General features: G+C 52.7%; 1 protein-coding gene across 5 annotated transcripts in view; it reads left to right on the forward strand.

Moving 5' to 3' along the window:
* Positions 1-4,906: 4,906 nt before the first annotated feature.
* Positions 4,907-22,289, forward strand: part of ST3GAL2 (ST3 beta-galactoside alpha-2,3-sialyltransferase 2) — a 65,222-nt gene continuing 47,839 nt past the window's right edge. For 3 of the 5 annotated variants that reach the window (XR_016390883.1, XR_016390882.1, XM_089902440.1), the window contains exon 1: positions 4,907-5,037. The gene's annotated coding sequence lies outside the window, so the exon portion shown is untranslated. The remainder of the gene's footprint in view (positions 5,038-22,289) is intronic. The other 2 variants (XR_016390881.1, XM_089902441.1) reach the window with 1 other exon arrangement.

The raw sequence follows: 22,289 nt of genomic DNA on the forward strand, positions 1-22,289 counted from the left end.
TTCCCTGGGGCGCAGTGGTTGAGAGTCTGCCTGCTGATGCAGGGGACACAGGTTTGTGCCCTGGTCCGGGAGGATCCCACATGCCGCGGGGCGGCTGGGCCCGTGAGCCATGGCCGCTGAGCCTGCGCGTCTGGAGCCTGTGCTCCACAACGGGAGAGGCCACAGCGGTGAGAGGCCCGCGTAACGCAAAAAAAAAAAAAAAAAAAATGGTTAAGATGGTAAGTTTTATGTGTATTTTAGCACAATTTTTTAAAAAGAGTGAAGCGGTCCAGTGGTCAAGACTATGCACTTCCACTGTAGGGGGCACAGGTACCAGGGAAACTAAGATCTCGCATGCCACGAGGTGTGGCCAAAAACAACAACAACAAAACATAAAGAGTGAAGCTTTGCATCTTTTCATGACACAGCCATTTGTGTTTCCTTCTCTGTGAACTGTCCGTTTATATTCTTTTCACATTTCCTGTTGTTCCTTGGTCATCTTCTTACTGATTTACAGAGCACTTTGTATTAGCCTTTTACCCTGATATAAATTGCAAACTTTTCGTCCATTTTCCTATTGACTTGGTTTTTGTTGTGTTTTTTTTTTTTTAAAATAAACTTATTTATTTATTTATTTTTGGCTGTGTTGGGTCTTCGTTGCTGCATACAGGCTTTCTCGAGTTGTGGTGAGCAGGGGCTACTCTTCGTTGCCGTGTGCGGGCTTCTCATTGCGAGGCTTCTCTTGTTGCGGAGCATGGGCTCTAGGCGCTCAGGCCTCAGTGGTTGTGGCTCGCGGGCTGTAGTTGTGGCACACGGGCTTAGTTGCTCCACGGCATGTGGCATCTTCGTGGACCAGGGCTCGAACCCGTGTCCCCTGAATTGGCAAGCAGATTCTTAACCACTGCACCACCAGGGAAGCCCTTGTTGTGGTTTTGGTTTTTAGCTAGGTATGAGGTAGAGATCTGACTAAACTTTTAAAAGCCGTTTTATAAATTATAAATTAGGAGTTTGGGATCAACATATACACACTACTGTACATAAAATAGGTAAACAACAAGGACCTACTATGTAACACAGGGAACTATACTCAATATCTTGTAATAACCTATAATGGAAAAGAATCTGAAAAAGAATACATATATATCCATAACAGAATCACTTTGCTGTACAGTTGAAACTAACACAACACAGAACTGTGTACCTTGCTCTGGATCACACAGGCCATTAGGGTGGGAGCTGCCAAATGGGTCAAACAGAAAGCCAGGCAGGGAGGGAGCCAGCTCCACTTTGCACCTTGCTACTTAGTAGCTGTCTGCCTCCAAAGCCCGGTGCTCACACCCACCATGTTCACTTCCTGTTCCACTGCTTTCCTTGCTCTGGATGCTCACCAGCAAAGGTAGGCTTTTAAGAGAATGAGGCAAATTCAAGTGCTACCCGAGGGGTGATGTTCACCGGTGGCTGTGCGGCTGAGGCAGTTGGGAAGAACCTTGTGGAAGAAGGAAAACTCAAGGTAGACTTTGGAGAGTCAGGCAGAATTTGGATGGGTGGAGAGGATAGGAAAACACAACCGGCAAGGGAAAATGGGTAAAAACCGATATGACATCTAACTGGGAGGTAGTCAGGGTGATGATGGGGCTTCCTGTTGGAGTTGAGGGATAGAGAGGGTCTGTCTGTCTTGCCCATGAAAGGACATCTTAATTCTGCCTGGGTAATCTGCTAACAGAGCTTTGGGAGATGGATGTAAATTCAAAAAGGCTAATTACCTTCTGCCTGTGAGGGAATGTTGCCATTGCATGTGACTCCGGTACAGAGGCAAAGCCCTTACAGGAAGGGCCTGGCAGCTGGTTTTAGGGGCAGAGCATGGGGTTGCATGTGGATTACTTAGCCCCTCTACGGTCTGTGACGGGGAGACACACACACACACACACACACACACACACAGACACCAAAAAAAAAACAACAGAAAAGCATTCAAGGGTCAACATTAGTTAGGGCCCAATGCCTCTGGTGGCCTCTTGGCTACTTGCCCAAGGACCTAGCAATAACTTGCCCTTTGGCCCTTGGTGGATGGGAGGAAGGCTAGAGCCTGGGGCCCAAGAACTCATAGTGCATACCCACTTTGTCAAAGATAAACAAAGCCAGGTACTAGTTAAAGTAGTAAGGACAGATTTTAATCAATATACTATCGCAATAGTATATTGCAACTTCAATTTGCACAGAGGTGACTGGGCCTTTTAAAGGGAGAATGAGGGAGTATGGAGGGAGGCGAGCAGGGGCTCCGTTGAGTCAGGGTTGGTCAGTGTAAACGCTGATTAGGCCAGCTGCATTTGTTAGCTGGCAATAATTGAAGTCAGGACTCCACCCACCCACAGAGCCTGGGAGACAGAGGCCCTATCCGTCCCAATGATTACATTTCAAGGGAATGGCTTTCAGGTCCTTGAGAAAGACACATAATACATATACATCTGATATACACCTCAAAGGGACAGGAAGAAGTCACAGTTGTAAGCCCTTTTTAGTATAGGCTCTAAGAAAGGGGTGGTGGTGGGGAGCTTATTACAGGTGTTGTCTAGAACAAACAGTAAATTCTGGAGCTTTCTCTGGCAGGCAGTTTAAAGGGGGTTAGGGTCATCCTAGGGATGTGGCCTCGAGGTGTTAGAAACTATGTTATTGGGTTTAAGTCTTTTAATGTGGGCGGAGGAGGGTGGATAAAATTATTTGTGTTGAGAGTGTAGGTTTTGTTTGTGGGTTGTTTTTTGTTTGTTTTTTTTTTTGGCCGCCCCTCGCTTTATGCAGGATCTTATTTCCCCAACAGGGATTTAACCCATGCCCCCTGCAGTAGAAGCTCGGAGTCTTAACCACTGGACCACCAGGGAAGTACCAAGAGTGTAGTTTTTATAGGCCAAGGTTAAGACCTATTGGAGAAGAGGGCCCAGAGGAGCCTGGCTAGAGTTTGGTGGAGCAGAGAACATTTGTCATCTCACAGCTGAAAGAATCTGAGATCGTGCCTGAGGGTGAAGGTCACCAAGTTCCCCCTTCTGAGGTTTGTAGCTCCCAGAAAATCATGTGGTAAGTAGGGTCTACCTGGGTAGGTGTGAGAGTCACTCTCTGCTACCTGACAAGTCAGGAATCCACCTCCCCACCTCTCAATCCTCCAGCCTGTTATAGCTCATCATACACCCAGAAGCAAAGGATACCACTGAGCTGACCCTATCCTATAGGTTTGAGATTTCAACCCCTGGCTTGCACCCAGAGCTTGGGGAGTAGCACCAGGTATACCCCACCTGTCCCTCTTTGAAACAGAAAACTTTCCCAGCTTTGGAGAGAATGCTAAGGGCTAAGGTCTGGAACACCTTTCAGGCCCATGTAGTATTTTCCTTTTACTGCATGAACTGATTTACTTATTTAAATTAAAAAGAGCATTTCTGTGGTAAACTAGCCTGAGACCCCGCTTTCTATAGCCTGGTTCTTCAGAGGCTAATATTATTCCACAGCCGGCCCATCCTTGAAGGACAATGCCAGAACTCTAGCCAACAAACGCCAATAGCAGCAGTTCTCAAAGTGGTTCCCCAAACCAGCATCGCCTGGGAACTTTTTAGAAACGCAAACTCTCAGGTCCACCCTGGAGTTAAAGAAACAGCAACTGAGGGTATGGGTCAGCTGTGTTTGAACAAACTCTCCAGGAGAATCTGATAGACGCCAGTGAGAGAAACACTGGTTTACAGGCCTCCCCTCTGCCAGAGGGGATGAAACTTGGAGGGCAACCTGGAGCTTCACTAAGATTGAGGTAGGAGGGCTTCCCTGGTGGCGCAGTGGTTGAGAGTCCGCCTGCCGATGCAGGGGACACAGGTTCATGACCCGGTCCGGGAAGATCCCACATGCCGCGGAGTGGCTGGGCCCGTGAGCCATGGCCACTGAGCCTGTGCGTCCGGAGCCTGTGCTCCGCAACGGGAGAGGCCACAACAGTGAGAGGCCCGCGTATGGCAAAAAAAAAAAAAAGAAAAAGAAAAAAGATTGAGGTAGGTTTGGAAATTGGGGGAAGCTAAGAGAAGACATGGAAAAACGTGCTAAGAGAAGACATGGAAAAATATTTAAAATGTGTGCGCTTTGCCCTAAACAGTTGGGAGATAAGGGCCCCAACCAGAGAGTGAGACTGGAATGAGAAGGTGCCCCAGGGGGTGAGCGCTCCAGGAAACCCACAGACACTCGGCCCCTTTTTCCCAAGTCAGGAAAACCACACGCCCACGTGGCTCCTGGTGTTCTCTCTTCTCCCGCCTGTGTGCAGCGGCCCGACCGCAGCTGCAGCTTGCGAAGCCCGGGCACGAAGCCAAGCTAGCCTCAGGTCAAGGCTCTTTGCGAGCGCAAATGGAAACGGTACCCGGGGCGCGGTTCTCAGGTCGGAGGCTTCCCCTTTAGTCCCGCTCGGCTGCAGCTGACCACAGCCGTGTCTGAGGGGCATCCTCGGCTACTTTGCATCTCCCTTGAGATCCAGGTATTCAACCCGGGTCCGGGGCATCGCAGACGCCGCATCCTATTTCCACCATCGCGAGCCCGGCCTTCTGGGAGTGGAGATCTCCCATCCCCCTCTCCCCTCTTGCTCGGTAGAATCCCTGAGCCTTGGCGAAACTACAAAGCCCAGAAGCCCTAAGGCTCACGCGCTATCTTCTGGGAGTAGTAGTTCTGGATGCCGGACACTCCTAGCGGCCTGGCGCAGGCTGGACTCCATATCCCAGCATGCCCAGGGGCGTGAAGGAGGAGGTGGGAGGGGACAGACCAGGAGGATGTGAATGGGGAGGGGGCAGTTGCCCCCCTGCCCCCACCCTTCCCTTCCAGCCGGCCTGGGGTGGGGGGAGGGGCCGGGCTGAGGCGGCGGCGGCTCGGCTGCTCGCTTGGGGAGGGCACGGCGGGCAAGGGCGGGACTGGCCCGCTGCGGGAGGACTGGGGAGCCGCGGAGATAACGGGTCCAGACGCTGGCGGCGGCGGCGGCTTTCTCTGCACTGGCGGAGGCGGCAGCAGGAGCGGCGAGTATGGCCCGCGCGGCGCTCGGCGCTGAGTGAGGTGCGCGGGCGGGATGAGGGCGGGCGGGATGTGGGGCGCCCCGGGCCCCTCTCTGCCCTGAACCCCCTCTGCGCGGGCAGCTGGCTCTGCCAGCGGCCCACACCCGCCCGGTCCACCCCGGCAACTTCCCCTGGGTCGGGGCGCTGGGCTCCCCCGTGGGGGGCGGGGGTCCGCTTACATTGGCCTCAATCCCCTTTCCCCGCCTTCTGCTTCTGCACCTCCAGCCGCTCCCACGCGTGGCTGTTCCACTCCTTGGTGGCAGCCTCCAGCCCCAGCCCCAGCCCTGGGAAGCGCTCCGTGCCCCAGTCCCGACTTCAGTCCACTGCCTAGTTCGCGCCGCCAACCCCCGCGCGCGCTCCTGGCCTGTGCACTACAGAGAGACCCCTGCCCCGCTTCTGTTGGCCGAAGGATGCCTCTGCACCATCAGCACCTCTCTCCTCTTTCCCCTACCTGGCACTGCCCCCAAGCCACCCACAGTGGCCCAGTTCTCTCTGATGAGACCTAACTGCTTGACCTCCTTCCCACTTTGGAGAAACTGAGGCTTGGCATAAACCAGGAACTTGGCCAAGTCCATGCCCCAGTCCTGTGGGGCTGGTCTGAGCCCATGTCTTGGCATGGAAGAGTCATTTCCTCCCTCTAGTCGTTCCTAGGTGACGTGACCAAACTTTCCAGCTCCCTGCTGCAGCTCTGGGCTGAGCTCACTTTAGTCTCTCCTTTGGCTTTCTCCCACTTCTGTTTCCCCCTCCTCCTTCCTGTATTTCACTTCTGGCCTACTCTGCCTGTAGGGTCACCCACCTATTGCTCGTTTACTCAAGTTAGCCTTTTGATTTTTATTTGCCAACTGCATCCATCTCCCATTTATAAAGCACTGCAGAACAGAGTCTAAGGTGGTGTTGGGGGGAAAGGGGAGAGAGAGGGGCTTGGTGGTGGAAAGGGAGTGGCAGCCTCTTTCAACCAAAGCTGCCGAGGGGTGTTCAGGACACTCTGGGGTCCCTGGGTGAGTCAATCCTAGCCAGTAACGCACACTCCCATCTCGTCTTTGGGATAGTTGTCTGGAAGCTGGTTGGTCATCCCTTCCTCTTATTAGGCCTGATGGACTCCAGCGCCCCCCTGAGATGGAGGGAACCTCCTACATTGGTGGAGATGGCCGTGTAAGAGGAGTCTGGGAGACCACACCCCTCAGCCTCATCTTGCTTCTGCTGCTAACTTTGGAGGGGCTTGCCGGTTCAGGGAAGGATGCCTGATAGGTGCCCTGAGCTCTTTGTGGAAGAAGATGCAGTGACTGTAGGTGGTGATCTCAAGTTTAGTCGTGGTGTTCAGGATTTGAAAGAAAGAGGAAGCCAGGGATCAGAGAGGTGGCACAGACTTGCGTGTATAATTCAGTATTTTGTCTTCCTTCGGCAGATTTGCCTGTGGGTCACCCCTTCCTAGCCCAGTCTTCAGTTTCCCAGTGGGGAGTTGGGGGAGGGAGGGAAATCTATGAGCCATCAGGAAGGCAGGCTCTGGGAGTTCCGCTGAGATCCTGAATGAGCAATCTTGATCTGAACCAGATGGTTCTCTGCTTCAGCACCCCTCTCTCATCCCTCCCCCTTGGCTGTGAATAGGACGCCTTTAACCTTGTAACTTGAGAATGGAGGAAGGGAGGCCAGGGGGCCAACTGTCTGTGTGCGTGTTTATGTCTGCATCTGCGCTCACGTGCGAGCTTGCCAGGGACCTGAGGGAGTGACCCTGCATGGGAATGCGGTGTTGTGATGTGCTGTGGCATGCTCACAGCTCTCTAGGAACTTTCTGAGCCCAAACCCTAGGTAGTGCCAATTTCCAAGTTGCTAAGAACCACTGGGTATGGCCTCATGGGCTATTTCCCCATGAGCCAAACCTCTGGACCTGAAACATGCCTCAGGGTGAGGATCACTCTTCTTCAAAAAACTAACTGCAATTATGAGGAGTCCGAAGTAGAAGCATGGGGGGACCGGTTTCCCAGAACTGGAGTTATCTTTTTCCTCTGGCCATGGCAAGAGAAGATCTGAGGGGTGGAGTCTGGCGAGAGGGATGGGAAGCTGATTCCGTTGCTTTGTTCTATACCCCATCCTGCCTTGTGTATTTGTGTACTTGATTTTGACCACCATTAAACTACGGAAGTTCTTCAGACGTGTCCTCATTTATGAAATATCACCACCGGCTTGGTCCTTGGCGCATAGTAGGTGTTCAGTAATTTGAGTTAAAGTGGAGAGTCTTGCAGTTAAAGGGCAGGATCTCTCATACTTGATCAGACATCAGAATCCCCCTGGAGAGCTGTTTAAAGCACAGCTGGCTGGGCCCCACTCCCAGAGTTTTCTGGTTCAGGCAGTCTGGGTGGGGGCTAGGATTTGATTTGATTTCTGCCCAGTTTCTTGGCCATAACACTTGAGAACCACTGGTTTGGGGCCATGACGGTTGCTTGGGTGATTAATCCAGGCAGATGTAAAGTCTTTTTTTTTTCCTTTTTTAAAATTTATTTATTTATTTATTTGGCTGCGTTGGGTCTTCGTTGCTGCATGCGGGCTTTCTCTAGTTGAGGCGAGCAGGGGCAACTCTTCGTTGCAGTGCGCGGGCTTCTCATTGCGGTGGCTTCTCTTGTTGCAGAGCACGGGGTCTAGGCGCACCGGCTTCAGTAGTTGTGGTGCACGGGCTTCAGTAGTTGTGGCTCGCAGGCTCTAGAGCGCAGGCTCAGTAGTTGTGGTGCACGGGCTTAGTTGCCCCGCGGCATGTGGGATCTTCCCGGACCAGGGCTTGCACCCATGTCCCTTGCACTGGCAGGCGGGTTCTTAACCACTGTGCCACGAGGGAAGTCCCCAGATGTAAAGTCTTAAGAGAAATTTCCTCCTACCTTGCTTCCCCACTCAGGCTTGTCCTGGCAGCTGCCCTGGATTAGCCTTTTCCTTCCATTCTCATGCTGCCCAGTGTTGGCTAGGTTGATGGTAGGGGTGACTTGCGGGGCCTGAGCTCCCAGTCCCCCTGTAACTACATAGCAGACACTGCCCTATGGCTATTTGAAAGGAGGCCCCACAAAAGCAGGACATTTAGGCCCCAGGGCTTTGGAAAAGAGGTGGCTGCGTGGACATGGATAAGCAGACGCCAAACCCGGCACTCATCTGCCCTGTCCCTCAGAACGAGCAGGCTGGGGTGCTGGCCATGCTGCACACTTGACAGGATGCCTGGGAATCTGTGAAATTTAGAAAAACAGGAGGAACCCCTTGCATTGTGCTTTTACTTTGCCAAGCATTTTCCACCTGTTGTTCTTTAGGAAGTTGATAAGGCAGATGTAGACGCAGGCGGGGTTACTGAGAAACAGAGAGATGCACTGTGGGTCACACAGCAGGCCCAGGGCTCCTGATTCCAACCCTCTGATGGAGCATCTGCTAAACCAGTCGCTATGAATAGCTGGAATAACGACTGCTGTTCCCTGAGTGCTTATTCCTCACCAGTCACCGGGTTAGATGCTCTCACATGTCAGCTTGTTAGATCCTCACAGCAGTGTTGTGGAGTCGGCATTATTGTCACTCTTTCATAGATGAAGCACTGAGCCTTGCAGAACTTATGAGACTTGCCCAAGCTCAGACAGCTGGTAAGTGGAGGATACGGAAGTCAGACTCAGGCCTTACTGACAGCACACCCTGGTGCTTTCTGTCACTCACTGCCTGTCTTGCCCGGAAAACCTGTAATTGTCGTCCGGGTTGTCTGCCCCCAGAGCCTGGTGAATTTTACTGAGCCTGGAACTATGCTGGGTGTTGTGGAGGAGAGAATGACCAAGTCACTGTCCGCTGGGAGAGGGATAAGACAAGTACACTAGTGTCCACAGTGGAAGGCAGAAGGGGCAGCCAGTGGCTTGTGGGTTTAAAGGAGGCGGAAGTCATCCACGTAGAGGGTTCAGAAGAGGCCTTTGGGTTGGGCCCTGAAGGGGCAGGTAGAGTTGCAGCAGTGCCTACAGGCTGGAGAGTGTGCAGGCCAACAGGTGCAGAGAGAGGCCATCATGGCACTTATAGGGAGTTTTCCCTTTTGGTTGGAGCATAGGAGAGGTATTTCAAAAAGCAGTGAGAAGATCCTGTTTGGTTACAAGCAACAGCTTGCCTGATTTTGGCAGGAAAGGACTTCATTGGGGGGCTATGGGAACTCCTAGAATCTGAGGGATGACTCAGGACCCAAGTCCCCTCCAGGGTCTTGGAGTGGGTAAGTCAGGAGCCAAAGTCCAGCCTCTTCAGGGTACCACTGTCGCCAGGATAAATCTGTTCCAGCTGTGCTCTGTAATTTTGTCACCACAGCTTGGGAGTCATATCCCAGGGAGGATATGTCTCTTTGGCCCAGGCTGGGTCATGCTTCTTCCCTGGCCAGGGGAGGGCTGGTGGCATGGTAGGCAGTCCCCCCAGACTGTATCCAAAAGCTGAAGTCCCCAGAAGAAGTGGCAGTGGACACTGCAAGAGATCGGTCCAGCAAGGTGCGCAACGAGCACTCGAATCGGCAGACAGCAAAGGGAGGGCTTGGTTCTGAAAGGTTTCTGAGCAGGCAGAGGGCAGGCTGGCAGCAGGGTATAGCTGGGTCATAAGGGGACAAGAAAAGAAGGGAGGGAGGAAACGGAAAACTAGATAGGGTCCAGGTGAGATGTAATGAAGGCTGGAACTTGGCAGTAGAAATGGAAAAGAAGGGACTGATTCTAGAGTTGTGAAAGTAGATTTTTTCTGGAACAGACACTTGATTGGCTAGGGTTTGACACTTCATTGTTTGGGTGATGAGGTTGGTTCCTTTAGCTGAAGTGGGGCAGTCAGGAGGAGAAAGAGTTTGCAGGAGATGATGTGCCTTTGCTTTGGAGGAGCTGTACGCAGGGTGCTCACAGCACACACGGAACCCTGGTGAGCTCGTTACTCCTGACTCCATGCTGCCTGAGGTTTGGGGCCTCAGCCCTGAGGAGGTGGGGCCCCAAAGCTTCAGGGGCCCAGTACATCCTGAAAGCAGCTGGGGCTTTGTTGTCCACGCTCAACATGCCTACATCTCTTCTGTCTCCGCACTTCCACCTGCGTGGCCTTCTTCCTCCTCCTTCCCCTTCCCCACTCTCAGTTCCCATGCCCCAAATTCCCCCACCACATGTTCCCAATACCTGAGCCCTTACCAACTAAAGGACCTGGCCCAGCTCTCTGGGGACTTAGGTTTTAGATTTTCCTCCCTCTGTGCTCAGAATGGTTGTTAACAAGTCCTCACTAACTATTAGGGCAAACATCTCCAAATGACATTTTGCAGGGAGAGGGTCTGAACTTTGCCTGCCTGGGGACAACAGGCTTTTCCTCCAGTTAGGCCGGGCTCACCAGGGGCGCCTGTGTGTTTCCTTAAGCAGCCATTCTAGAGCACTTCTTGGTGCTTATTCATAAATCATTATACAGCATATTGTCAATCACGCTTTCATGTTGCCATTGCAGATCTCTCCTAAGGCCCCAGGGCATAGGCTGGGCTTTGGGCCACCCCAACTTTCTAGCTGAGAACTGGGCAAGTTTCCTCCTACAGGAACGGGAGGGAGGGGACAGGGTCCTCTCTGGGGTGGGGCAGGAGTGGCAGTGCTGAAGAGTACTTATCTCCACAGATTCTCAGAGAGAAGGTCATCTTCCTGGGTGAAGAGGACTGTTCCCCTCAGAGCTGTTAGCATTCAAATATATGTGATATTTTGTCACCTATGAATGCAGTGCATTCCACCATGGACAGTAAGGTGAACCAGGGGCAAGAGAAATCTAGAGAAAAATGTAACTTTTCTTTATTTTGATGTCTGTGCTAAATTTGTATTTGTGAAATAATAACATTTGTATTTGTGAATAATAATAACATTAAAATGAAACAAACAGCTCTGCTATCAGTTGTTGAAAAACATCCTCAAATGGCTTCTTCCTTCAAGGGGATGTGACTCTGCAAATGAGGAAGTCCAGAGAGGGAAAGAGGTTGACTGACATCACCCCACCGGCTGCTGACGTGGGAGGGGAGCCGGCAGCGCAGGGATCTCCTCCCTGGAGGGGCATTGTTCTCTGTCCTGTAGGCCTCTGTTTCTCATCTCTTGCTAGTTTATCACCTTTGCCCATTAGCATCCTTTTTCCTTTTTTCTCCTTCTCTTCCTCTCTAGGATCAGGGAGGGAAACATACCAGAGGGACACAGAAAGCAGCCCTGCTTCTGTGCAGTTGAGGCATGAGGCCCATCCTGTGCTCGAGGGAGGGCAGGAGACCCTGAGGTGTTGGGGCATGACCCAGGGACCCCAGAGAGCAGCCCTCACCCTTTCTCTCCACCCTTCCGCTGTAAAGTCCTAGCACAGCAGGCAGGCAACAGCCTCCCAGCTTGAGCAGGTCTGAAGCCTTCTGAGGAAGAAAATCGGCAACAAATGCGAATAGCTAATTGGTCTAGAGGGAACTGTTCTGGTGAGGAAGAATCAGCAAGTTGTTAGTGTGGCTGAAGGGAATTCAGAGGGGCTGGAGTGGGTAGTGAGAGGGGAGGTTGAGAGGTGGATTGTAGGAAGAGGTACAAGTGAGGGAACTGAGGGCGGGAGTGGGGATTGCCCCTCCCCACTCATGTCACCTCCCACAGCTCCACCCTGCTTCACTCCCACTCCTTCCTTTTTTTTTTTAATTGAAATGTAATTGACATATAACCTTATGTCAGTTTCCAGTATACAACATAACGATTCCATATTTGTATACACTGAAATGTCTACAAATTAGTTAACATCTGTCACCATGCATAGTTACCACCTCCTTCCTTCCTGGTGGGGAGGGTCCCTTTGGGTTTGCAAGGGACTCTCCCCTGACCTGTCAGTGGAGTGCTCTGCAACCCTCATTCTCTCCCAAGTTCAGTTGAAAACAAAATACCTCATTTGATACTGATGGTAAACTGGAACCAGAGTCAGGAGGAAACAAAAGTCTCTGGCCCGGTGCTGAGTCCTCTGGCCGAGCAAGTGGAACAGACAGCAGCCGGCGGGACTGAGGCTGTGCGGGAAGGCAGGGGAGGGGCGAGAGCCCCTGAGCTCCCAGTTCCTGTCTCTTGGGTTTTCTAGGGAACCATCTGAGTCCGAGGCAGCCACAAGGGAGTTTCCAGGGTTTGGCCTTCTCTCTGTTCCATCCTGTCCCAGAGGGCTTTGTATTTCCCTGAACCCACACCTCTGTAGCTTCTGGCTGATCCCTGGGGCCTCCATCATGGCTCAGGAGGAGACCCCAGGTACCACAGGTAGAGGGAGATGGGAAAGCCCGAAGGGGGTTTGGAGAGGCATGGGAACCCCGTTCAGGCTCTTCCAGTGTAGGGGAGCCAGTGCTGGCACTTCCTTAGAGAGGAAGGTGCTATGCAATGGGAGCAGGGTAAGCAGCTTATGTCAGGGAGGTCCAGCCCAAGGCCACAGTGGTAGCTGATGAATGAAGGGATTCCCTCAGTGCCTGAAAAGCAACTCACGCTGGACCCTAAAGCAGCAGTGGATAAATGTGAGCTCAGATCTCTCAAGTGGCGTTTCCTGGGATTAACACAGAAGATACTTCACCCCTCTTTACACCTGGTTGAGATATTTCACAAGGTGTCTTCTTCCACCTATGCTGCCCACCCACTATCCCAGCAGTTCCTGCCCATCCTGGATCTGTGGGCCTACCCTGCCATTCATCCCGTGCAAAACAGGAAGAGGAGCCAGCAGACCCTCTGTTGTCTGCCACTGTGGCCAGGGTGGGGCCTGGCCTGAATGAGAGCCTCAGGGCAGGGCTATTTGGCTCTTCCAAAGAGGAAGCAGTTTGTTTGGTCAGGGGGCCCCCGGTGATTTTCATAGTCCAGGGCCCAGTCTGGCCGGGTGTATACAGGATTCTCACTGTCTTACTTACCTGCAGGGGTTTGGTGCTGTGTGACCCAGGGCAAGTCTCTGCCTCTCTCTGGGCCCCAGAGTCCTCATCTGTAAATAAAGAATTTAAAGACCTGTTCAGGGATTTGCTCTCAAATCGTCTGGTAGACCTGACAGAGGAATGCCATATCCTGAGTGAGGAGATAGGAATCGTCCATGGGAATCGGTTTGACCTTTCTGCTAACCCGCTTGGATGTACTGAACAGCAGCCAGCCTGCTCCGGCATCTCTCTGGAGAACCTGGGCTCCTGCAGCCAAGGGAGCTGTCCCCGTGCCTCTCGTTGTCCTCATCCCCACCTCCCAACCCTCGCTCTGCCTCTGTCCTGGGTTCAGGCAGAAAAACCCAACTGGTCTCTCATTGCATTCTTCCCTTCCTATACTGGCCTATACTGGTTAGCCTTTGGGGTGACTGTTTATAGGCTTCCTGTTTCTTTCTGCTCCCAGTCCCCTCACCTCCTTATACCCTAACTCTGCTCTAGCAAGATTTTTTCCCCAAAGCCAGCATGGGAGGTTGGATGACAGGCTGATCATGGGAGACGCCAGTTCGGCAGCACAGACTCCTGGCGGGTCTGCAAGGAGTTGAGAACATGCCTGGAAGGGGGCTGGGTAGAGTTTCTTAGTAGAGGAGAGAAGGAAGATGGTGAGGCAAAGGCCACACATAACATGATGCAAAGACCTGAAATGAATGGGCAGGGACCACTGGCCCCGAGGAGACCAGTTTGAGCAGAGCATAACATTTCATTGCTCAAGAAGGAGAAGCAGGATGGAGAGGTCTGGCCAAGAGATGGGCCCCAAGAACCACCCTGGCAGGGGGGAAGGCCTGGGTTTTCCCAGGGCTGGGCTGGTTGTACAGGATTGTGCTGGAAGTATGGGATGGGTTGTTAATGACTGTTTGTTCTCCACAGGCTGTGAGGCTGCCAAGGGTCAGTCTGATAAGAGGGAAGAGATAGACTTCTTGAGTTTTATCCTCCCGACAGCTGCCTTCTCTCAGCCTGCGCCACAGATACTGACAGGCTATTGTGGCCCTGCTCTATCTTCTCTCCTTTCTGATATACACAGCCCCTGGCTTCAGCCCAGCTGGGCTTCCCCTGCTTGGCCTCTAGCTCCCGTTCCCATCTGTGGTTAGATGAAGTCTGTACTGGGGGAGGGTCAGTCCTGGCAAGACTGAGCTGTTCTGAGCCTGACCTGGGAGTGGGATGTACTCCAGAGTGCGGCCAGGGTTCTGGGCTGAGCAATGACTCCCAGACCTGCCTGGTCCATTTTGGTCTCAGGGTTAACCTGCCACTCAGCCAGCCAGACCTGGGACCATGGGGTCTTAAGGGAGTCCCACCTTTGCCCCAGAGCTTTGGGAGGGCTGGGTGTTTTGCTGGGAGGAGTGGAAGTGGGGATCTGATGGAACTTGCATTTGGAAAGATAACTTTGGCCTTTCTCTGGAGAGTGAATTAGAGGGGGGTCCGTTGAGTAGATCTGGGGCTTTAGCAGTTAAGGGGCTACTATTGGTGGAGGGTGACAGTTCCTGGGATAGAGTGATGGTGGCAGATGTGGAGGAAGGTAGAAAGCTGAGAGATTTAGGTGGTAAACAAGTGGACTTGATAAGAGGTTGGCTGCAGGAGGTTGAAGGAAGGAAGGGACATAGATGACTCCCAGGTTTCAGGGTTGGCTGGATGATGTCCCTTTCCAGATACTGGGAATACAGAAGGGAGTCCAGTTTGGGGGGCTTAGAGAGTGCGTGAGTTTGATTTGGAGCAGGGTGAGTCTGAGGTAATTTTGGGTGCCTCTAAGGTATGTCATCAAAGGGGCGGCTTCCAGAAATGAGTGGGATAGATGTGTCTGGAGTTCAGGGGAGTGTCTGACATCATTTGAAAAGCCAGACATGACTCTTAACAGGCTGAGAAACCGGTTTGGAAAGGGTTCCTCCCAGAATCCATTGCCAGATAAGGAATGGAACCTAGGGTCCTGACTTCCTGTTGCGTTCCATGTCCAGGGTCATCTTCTCTTTCCCTGACCACTTCAGCCGGTTCAGGGCCCAGCCAGGGCCCTCCAGTCTTGCTTGTGGCGAGGGGACTCTGGCTATGGGCATTCCTGACCCCACCCAGGCCACCCAGAAAGGCCATGCATGTCAGTGGCTCTCTCACCATCTGTACATCTGGGCAGTGTCCGCAGCTGGAGAAGGGTGTGGGTCCTGGCCAGGAATGAGTCACTGATGGGAATCCCAGAATCACTTCTGTTCCTGTGGGCCCATGGGCCTCTGAGTTGGGTTGACCTATCAAGGACAGGGTTTTAGGGCCAGGTTCAGGGCAACCCTTCTGCACCAGATGGCAAGCGATACTGTAGTGGCTTTTTTAAATTCCTTTAAATGGAATGGAAAATGGTTGTACATGTGTGCAAGATTGTATCAGTTGGACTTCTTCAATTACAACAGCCAAGAATCCAACTCAAAGTGCTTTGATAAAAGGGAATCCGTTGACTCATACCTGAGGGAATGGCTGGCCACATACAGGGAAGATGAGGGACTCAAACAACTCCATCTCACCCCACCCTTCTCCATAGTGACAGCATTCTCAGTTCCCATGTGGTAGAAGGTGCCTGTCAGCAGTGCAGGCTGACTGTACCTGTCAGCAGTCCTGGGTTCACTTGGAATCAGGGTCCTTGCCCAACCTTGGATCAAGTACATGGCTGGCTGCATTTGGTGCTCTGATTGGCCAGGCACAGGGATGGAAATTTGGGGAGAGATGACTTCCCAAAGGAAAATGGGGTTGTCATGCATTCTAAAGACTTTGTGTATTGAGGCAGTAAGCAGAGCTAGGTGTGCATGTCAGAATCACCACTGTAGACAAACTTATAAGGATTTATTGCCATGTATTCATTTACCTTGTTAAAAACTGAATGCTAGCATGTAGAATGGGACTTAGAATCATTGAGTCATTCCATTTACATATCAGGAAGTGGGGTTGAGAAATATGCCTGATCTCCTCAAACCAGTAGGTAGAAGAACTGAGTCCAGAACCCAGGTCATCTGACTTGCAGGCTGAGGCTCTTTCCAGTAGTAAGTGGTGTCTTTTAGGGAGGAGCCCCCGTACCCCGGTTGCCCATCGACAAAGTCATTGATCCCCTGGACTGCAAGACAAAGAATAGACACAGGCAGGTTATGGAAAATAGCCCCTTCCTCGTGGTGGCCCGGGGCCATCTGTCTGAGATGAGGGAGACATTCACTCAGTGTGCGTTCAACCAGGTCCCAGTAAACAGAGGAGGCATTGGCCCAAGTCTGCCCGCTTCTGCCCTGGTGCTGCTTCCATCCCCTCCCCGTCTCCCCTGTCATCTCAACTTCCTAGATGCTCACCCTCCTCTGTGCAGCTTCCTGCTGGGGCCTAGATAAGAATGTAGCTCTAGGGCTGCTGTGCTTTCTGGATTACGTTGTATTTCCTGCTGGGGAGGGTTGTGCCCCTGTGTCTTCTCCCTTGGAAGAGAATGCCCAGGATGGTGGTGCCAGTTTCAGGTACAGAGAGATGAATAGCACAATTTTGGCCTCAGTTCGCGCATCACCTCCAATTTGTAAAGGGTACAGATGTTTGACTCAGCTTGGCAGAGCCAAGAATGGGGTGTTGTAGAAAGAGCTCTGAGGGAATTTCCTGGCGGTCCAGTGGTTAGGGCTCCGCGCTTTCACTGCCAAGGGCCTGGGTTCAGTCCCTGGTCGGGGAACTAAGATCCTGCAAGCTGGGCGGTGCAGCAAAAAAAAAAAAAAAAAAAGTGCTTGGGGCTTCGAGCCTCACCTTAGCAGGAGGAGACCTCAAGTTCAGTTTGACACAGGTGTCTTGCCCAGAGTGGGTCACTCCCCTGGGGCCCCTGGTCAGAAAGGGAAGGCTGCCCCCTGAGTGTGACATGTATGTTAATAAGATGCTGGAGGTCCTGGGAGCTTGGGGGTGCTTCTCCCCAGCCCCAAGGTGCTCAGTGAGCAAGGCGGGGCTCTTCTGAGTTTGGGACTGAATTCCTTTTTCATTCTGACCATCTCCTCATGCATCTTTCCTCCTGCCCTTCATATGCGTGTTGACAACCAGTCTTCTCTCCTGAACTGTTTGCCAACCCAGACTGACCAGAGCGCTGTGTCTGCCCTGCATGCTTGGCTCCCGCAGGCTCCCTGGTCCACCTGTTTCTGTCTGGGTTCATGTTCCCAGAGATTGGCCAGCTTGGGTCCGGCCTCCTGTTCCCTCAGGCTTAGCCACAGTGCCTACTCTTGTCCCCGACTCCCTCTTCTCGGTGAGGCTGAAATTCACTGGTACCTCGGGTACATAGTGCCTTGAAGCTTATAGTCATTACTTATTTCATCTTGATGGGGACTGTGAGGTAAGCAGGGCAGCAGGCATCATCATGCCCATTTTACAGATGGAGGACCTGAGGCCCAGAGCGGTAAGATTTGCCCAGACATGCAGCTGTCGAATAGCAAAGCCAGTCCTGGAATTGAGGTCATCTGGGTTTAGTCCAGAGTTCACTGTAAAATGTTAACTCATAGACACGTGTTGAGGTGGGGCTGCCCCAGTCTCACCAGGCAAGGGGCTTGAAAGGAGGCCCTGGGCCCCACCTCTTGGTGGCCCCCAGGTCACCCTGTACAGCCCAAGCCCCAAATAAGCACCATTATGTTGGCCATCCCCTTGTAACCCCAGGATACATAATAAAGTTAGCCAAAAGATACCGCTCCCTGGGGACCATGGTGATGGACCCCAGTTGGTGTATTCCTCCCCTCCATGTTCCCCCAAAGTTGACAACAGTAATAGATGTCATGACAGATATTATCTTAGCAGGGAACATATAATGTAGGCCAGGTCCAGGAGGATGAATCGCTCTTTGAGGATGGGACTGGGGAGGGCTCCCTGCTGCCCCCCCGGCTCCGCTCACCCAGGGGCGAGGGGCAGAGGCAGGGCAAGGGGGAGGCTGCCTTTGCTCTACGCATAGCAGCTGATATTGCCACTTTCCTGAAGGGAAGCGGATGACCGGCCTAGCAACCTTGGGGATGTTCTTTCCTCCCAGGGGTCCTGCCTGAGTCAGTCACAGCATGTTATCAGCTCCTCGGTGACGAGGAAGACGGCTTAGCCAGAGCAAGGGATGAATGAAAGCAGGTGTGCACTGGCCTCTACAGTTTACCAGCCACCTGCTCTCTGCCTCCTGGAGCTGAATATTAGTGACACAGGGATTCGCGGGGGCACAGGGCAGGGGTGCTTCCTGTGGGATTGGTGCTGGCAGTTGCCCTGTGGCACCAGGCTGGGCACTAGCTCAGGGCCTCTAACTGCAATTCCCAAGGTTTCTGTGGGAAAGATGACTCCAGAGGACACAGGCTGAGCAAAGGGCCCACCTCTGGGCTTCTCTCCACCTCCACTCCCGAGGGAGAGAGGGGACATTGCTCCCTTTAATCTCCTGGTCCAGGCATGGATGCAAACACCTCCTTTGTGTTTTCATTAGCATAGCTGCCACAGTCTGACCTTTCCCAAAGACAAAAGACGTTACTAAGTATAAAAGGAGAACAAAGGAAAGCTAAAGATAGGGTGTATGAAGAGTAAAAACAGTCTGGCTCACAGAGGACAGGTTACTGGTTTGTTTCCAGGGTTTTCGGGGTACTCTCCCCACTGGAGATACCCACCCCTAGGGCCAGCGCACCTCTGTATGCCTTTCTGCCAGAGTCTCTGGTCTCCTAGCGCTGACCTGTCTCCCTAAGGACCCCTGGGACCCATCCTGTCATGAGTCCTCTTTAGGGCAGGTGGGCCACCTCCTCTCTACTCAGGGCTGATTGGCTGTGAGGGAATGTAGCTCCTTCCCGAGGTCCCCCAGGGAATTGGCACCTACATGACTGTACCTATAACAGTGTCACCTTATTTATTATAAGTAAGCCTTGTAACAGGGCCCCATCTCTTTTTTTTTTGCGGTACGCAGGCCTCTCACTGTTGTGGTCTCTCCCGTTGTGGAGCACGGGCACCGGATGCGCAGGCTCAGCGGCCATGGCTCACGGGCCCAGCCACTCCGTGGCATGTGAGATCTTCCCAGACTGCGGCACGAACCCATGTCCCCTGCATCGGCAGGCGGACTCTCAACCACTGCACCACCAGGGAAGCCCGCCCCATCTCTTGACACAGCACTCAGGCCCCAGCTTAGCCCACAAGTTGCCGTAAAGGGTTGGTGGTTCTCCAGCAACTGATCTTGGCAGGAATTATACAAGTCTCACCACCAGCCTCCCTCTTCCCACTGGGCCACAAGAATAGAAACTGATAAGTTGGCCTGGTTGATGGAAGTTTTCGGGTGGGTTGGGGGGAAAGAGTGTTCTGGTTTAAAAAAAAAAAAAGTAAAAAGAACACTTTGAAGTCATCTAATCTTGATGAAAGAAGGAGATAAGCGCCTGACCACAAAGTGGAGTTTCCAGCCTGCAGCCCCAATTCTGCATCCTGCCTGGCATGTAAGTGGTGCCCAGGACGGTGTCCACGCCCCAAACGGCTGCCTGCTGGCACGCAAGGTGCTCCCATTTCATAACCAGTGTTCAGATGAAGCAGCAAAAAAATCAGAAGAACCGCCGCCTGATAAGGAAATGTGGGGGCAGGGTGGATAGAGTAAGGGAGGTTGTCTGCCGACAGTTACAGCCCACTGTTGCTACCCTGCCGAGGTTGGAGCCCTTTAGAGAAATTCGCCCCAGACAAAGTAGGCCTCCGTGCCTGCAGCCTGGACTGTCACCTTCATGATATTGCCTGGTCCCAGAGGCTCTGGCAGACTTCCCACCTGGGTGGCTTGGCTGGGCCATGAGGATTGAAGAGTTCCAGCCATAGGTTATACCAGCCCAGGGGAAGAGGTTTGCACAGTCCTGGCACTGAGGACACACAACCCTGTTCTCACTTGCACCTTCAAGTGTGACGCTGGCCCTAGTGGAGTGAGTGTGCGCCCCTGACTTCCGCCGTGGGCTGGGGGACGGAAGAACCCCAGAACGGGGGCTGCTGTGCTCCCAGAAGCACTGTTTCTGGACCTTCACATCCCAGGAGCTCTGCCAGCCTTGTCAGGGGCCAGAGCTTGCCCTGTGTATCAGAGCTTTGGGCCAGGTCCATCCCAGTATGCCCCCCAGGAAGGGCTGGTGTCTGCCCCCTGGTTGCTGAGGGCCTGGAGTCCTACCGGGTCGTGCACATACAATGACTACACAGACACGGGTCCTGCAGCCTTCCTTTCCAGCGAAGCATCAGTCACCCTGCTTCCCGGGCCCCTTTCCTGCAGGGTCACAGTGCTGGCCACTTAGGTTATGACCTCTTCCCCGGCATTCTCTGCCCCACCCCCCCATCCCACAGAGGATATGGGGATAGATGCCAGAGTTTTAAGTTGAATCCTTCAACTCTGGGCCTGGGCCAAGGCCTGGCTGGAGTTGTGAGCCACAGAGACTGTGGCCTGGAAGATTCTAGAAGCACAGCTTCTCCCTTCCCTAGGTGTGTCCTGGCAGGACTTGTATAGACCCTAGCTCAGCCCTTCCCCATCAGCTTTCTTCAGGTGGCCAACCTTCCAGTGCTTACAGTATAGGGAGGAGGACCCTGTCCAGAGCCCCGTGCCACAGTGCAGTGCAGGCTTGGGAAGGGGCGAGCCAGGGCAGTGGTGGAAAACAGAAGCACCAGTCCTGCCGCTTCCCCAGTGGTGAGGGCGAGAGTTATCAGATTCAGGATTTCTTGGGGTTGCTGTCTAAGAGGGCTGGTTGGGAGTTAGAAAGGGAATGCCCTGCCTCTCTCTGCCATGTGTATGAATCTGCTCTTTTAGGAGAACATTTGCCCTTTGCCCTCAGCCCCTGGAGCTTCCTTCTCAGTCTGCATACCCTTGCCTGGGAGTATTCCAGGAAGCTGTCTGGGTGTATGGAACAGGTTTTCACAGGCTTGTCCCCTGCCACGTGGGTGTGTGGGTTGGGGAGAAGGGGGTTGAAGGTTACCCGGAGAAACCATTTACTCCTTTCTTTTCACCCATTTCTGGCAGGGACAATGGAATGCAGTGAGACTCTCTTTTAAACCTTCTATCTATCAAACCTACACTAGTCCTCCCACCCCAGGGTAGAGTGTGTGTGCATTTGGGGGAGCCAACATTGTGGAGGATTGGAGTAACCCGTGTTTCTGAGGAAGGAGGACTCCCATTGATAAGCGTGAGTTGGACAGGAAGCATGATCCTTCTCCCCAAGGGGTCTGTAAGTTGAGGATTGACTCACCTTGTCCTTCTTGAAGCCCTCGGCTCTGCCCTCCACCCGTGTTCTAGCTGGTGGGTATTGCTCTGGTTATGCCCCTCTGAAGGCCTCTGGGATATGCTGTCACCAGCTCCCTCCTCTTTAGAGGGAGAGGCTGACAGCTGGGACCTGGGTTGCTGGTCTCTGGAGTCAGCTGCCCTTGGCATACCCCTGGAAGGGCAGCTCTCCTAGGGGAAGCCTGGCCGGCAAAACCAAGGAGCCCTGGGTGGCGGACAGACTAGAGGGGCTGGTGGGGCGTCCTCAAAACAGAGGAGTCCCATTGCTCTGCTCCTCAACAGAGCAGGAACTGCAAGGCTGGAGAGAGAAGAGCTTTGCTAAGGGGTCAGTGATGCGGCTGTACAAGGAGGGAGAGGCCTGGGGCTCTTCCCATGCTGTCTGCCACTCCCCTGTGCAATAAATATTTGCTGAATGAACACATCCTTTGCTTTTCTCTTTGCTTTTCTCTTAAGATTCGAAGCATCCCCTAGGCATCCTGACAAGGTGCAGAAGGAAAAGGAGGGCCCAGCAGCTTTTCTGTGGTTCTTCATTACATCTCTGTTGTGACTGAGATCTGAATCTTAAACCATGAAGAATAGCCAAGCCTCCCACGCTTTGAACCTTATCTTTAGAGGAAATCAGAGCAGACTGTAAGCATCATGGTCTCCTGACCCTGGGTGTGGGTGGGCTAGTCAAGTTTAATTGCTTTGGAAGGGAGAGTTGGGCAATAAGGTCTAGACCTCAGCTTCTCCAGACTCCTCTCTGACTTGCCCTAGGCCACCATTTAATTCATCCTGCTCCCTGCTTCCTCCAGAAGTCCTCAAAGAAGCTTAGATTTCTTTCCCAGTCTCCGGCCTCTCTCTCTCTCTCTCTCTCTTTTTTTTTGGGCTCGAGCTCGGAATCTTAAGCCCTGGACTGCCAGAGAGGTCCATCTCCTGCTTCTCTTAATGTCAGAGGCTTTCAGCCCTGTAGAGGAACCCCCTTATAAACTTTGTCTCTTCTAGAATCTTTTTTTTTTTCAGGACCAAGAACAGGTTTATTCAGATCCATGGTCGGTTACAAGTTTGGTCTGATTACTGGTCACAGGCCCCAAATGCCACTATTCTGAGTTTTCATCAAAATACAAAGCCCAATACTTAGAGTTTGAAAACTTAAAAAAAGACACCA

The sequence above is a fragment of the Delphinapterus leucas genome, chromosome 20, assembly GCF_059928025.1.
Source record: "Delphinapterus leucas isolate spDelLeu-1000000601 "Yukka" chromosome 20, BTC_Dleu_Yukka2, whole genome shotgun sequence".
Lineage (NCBI taxonomy): Eukaryota > Metazoa > Chordata > Mammalia > Artiodactyla > Monodontidae > Delphinapterus > Delphinapterus leucas.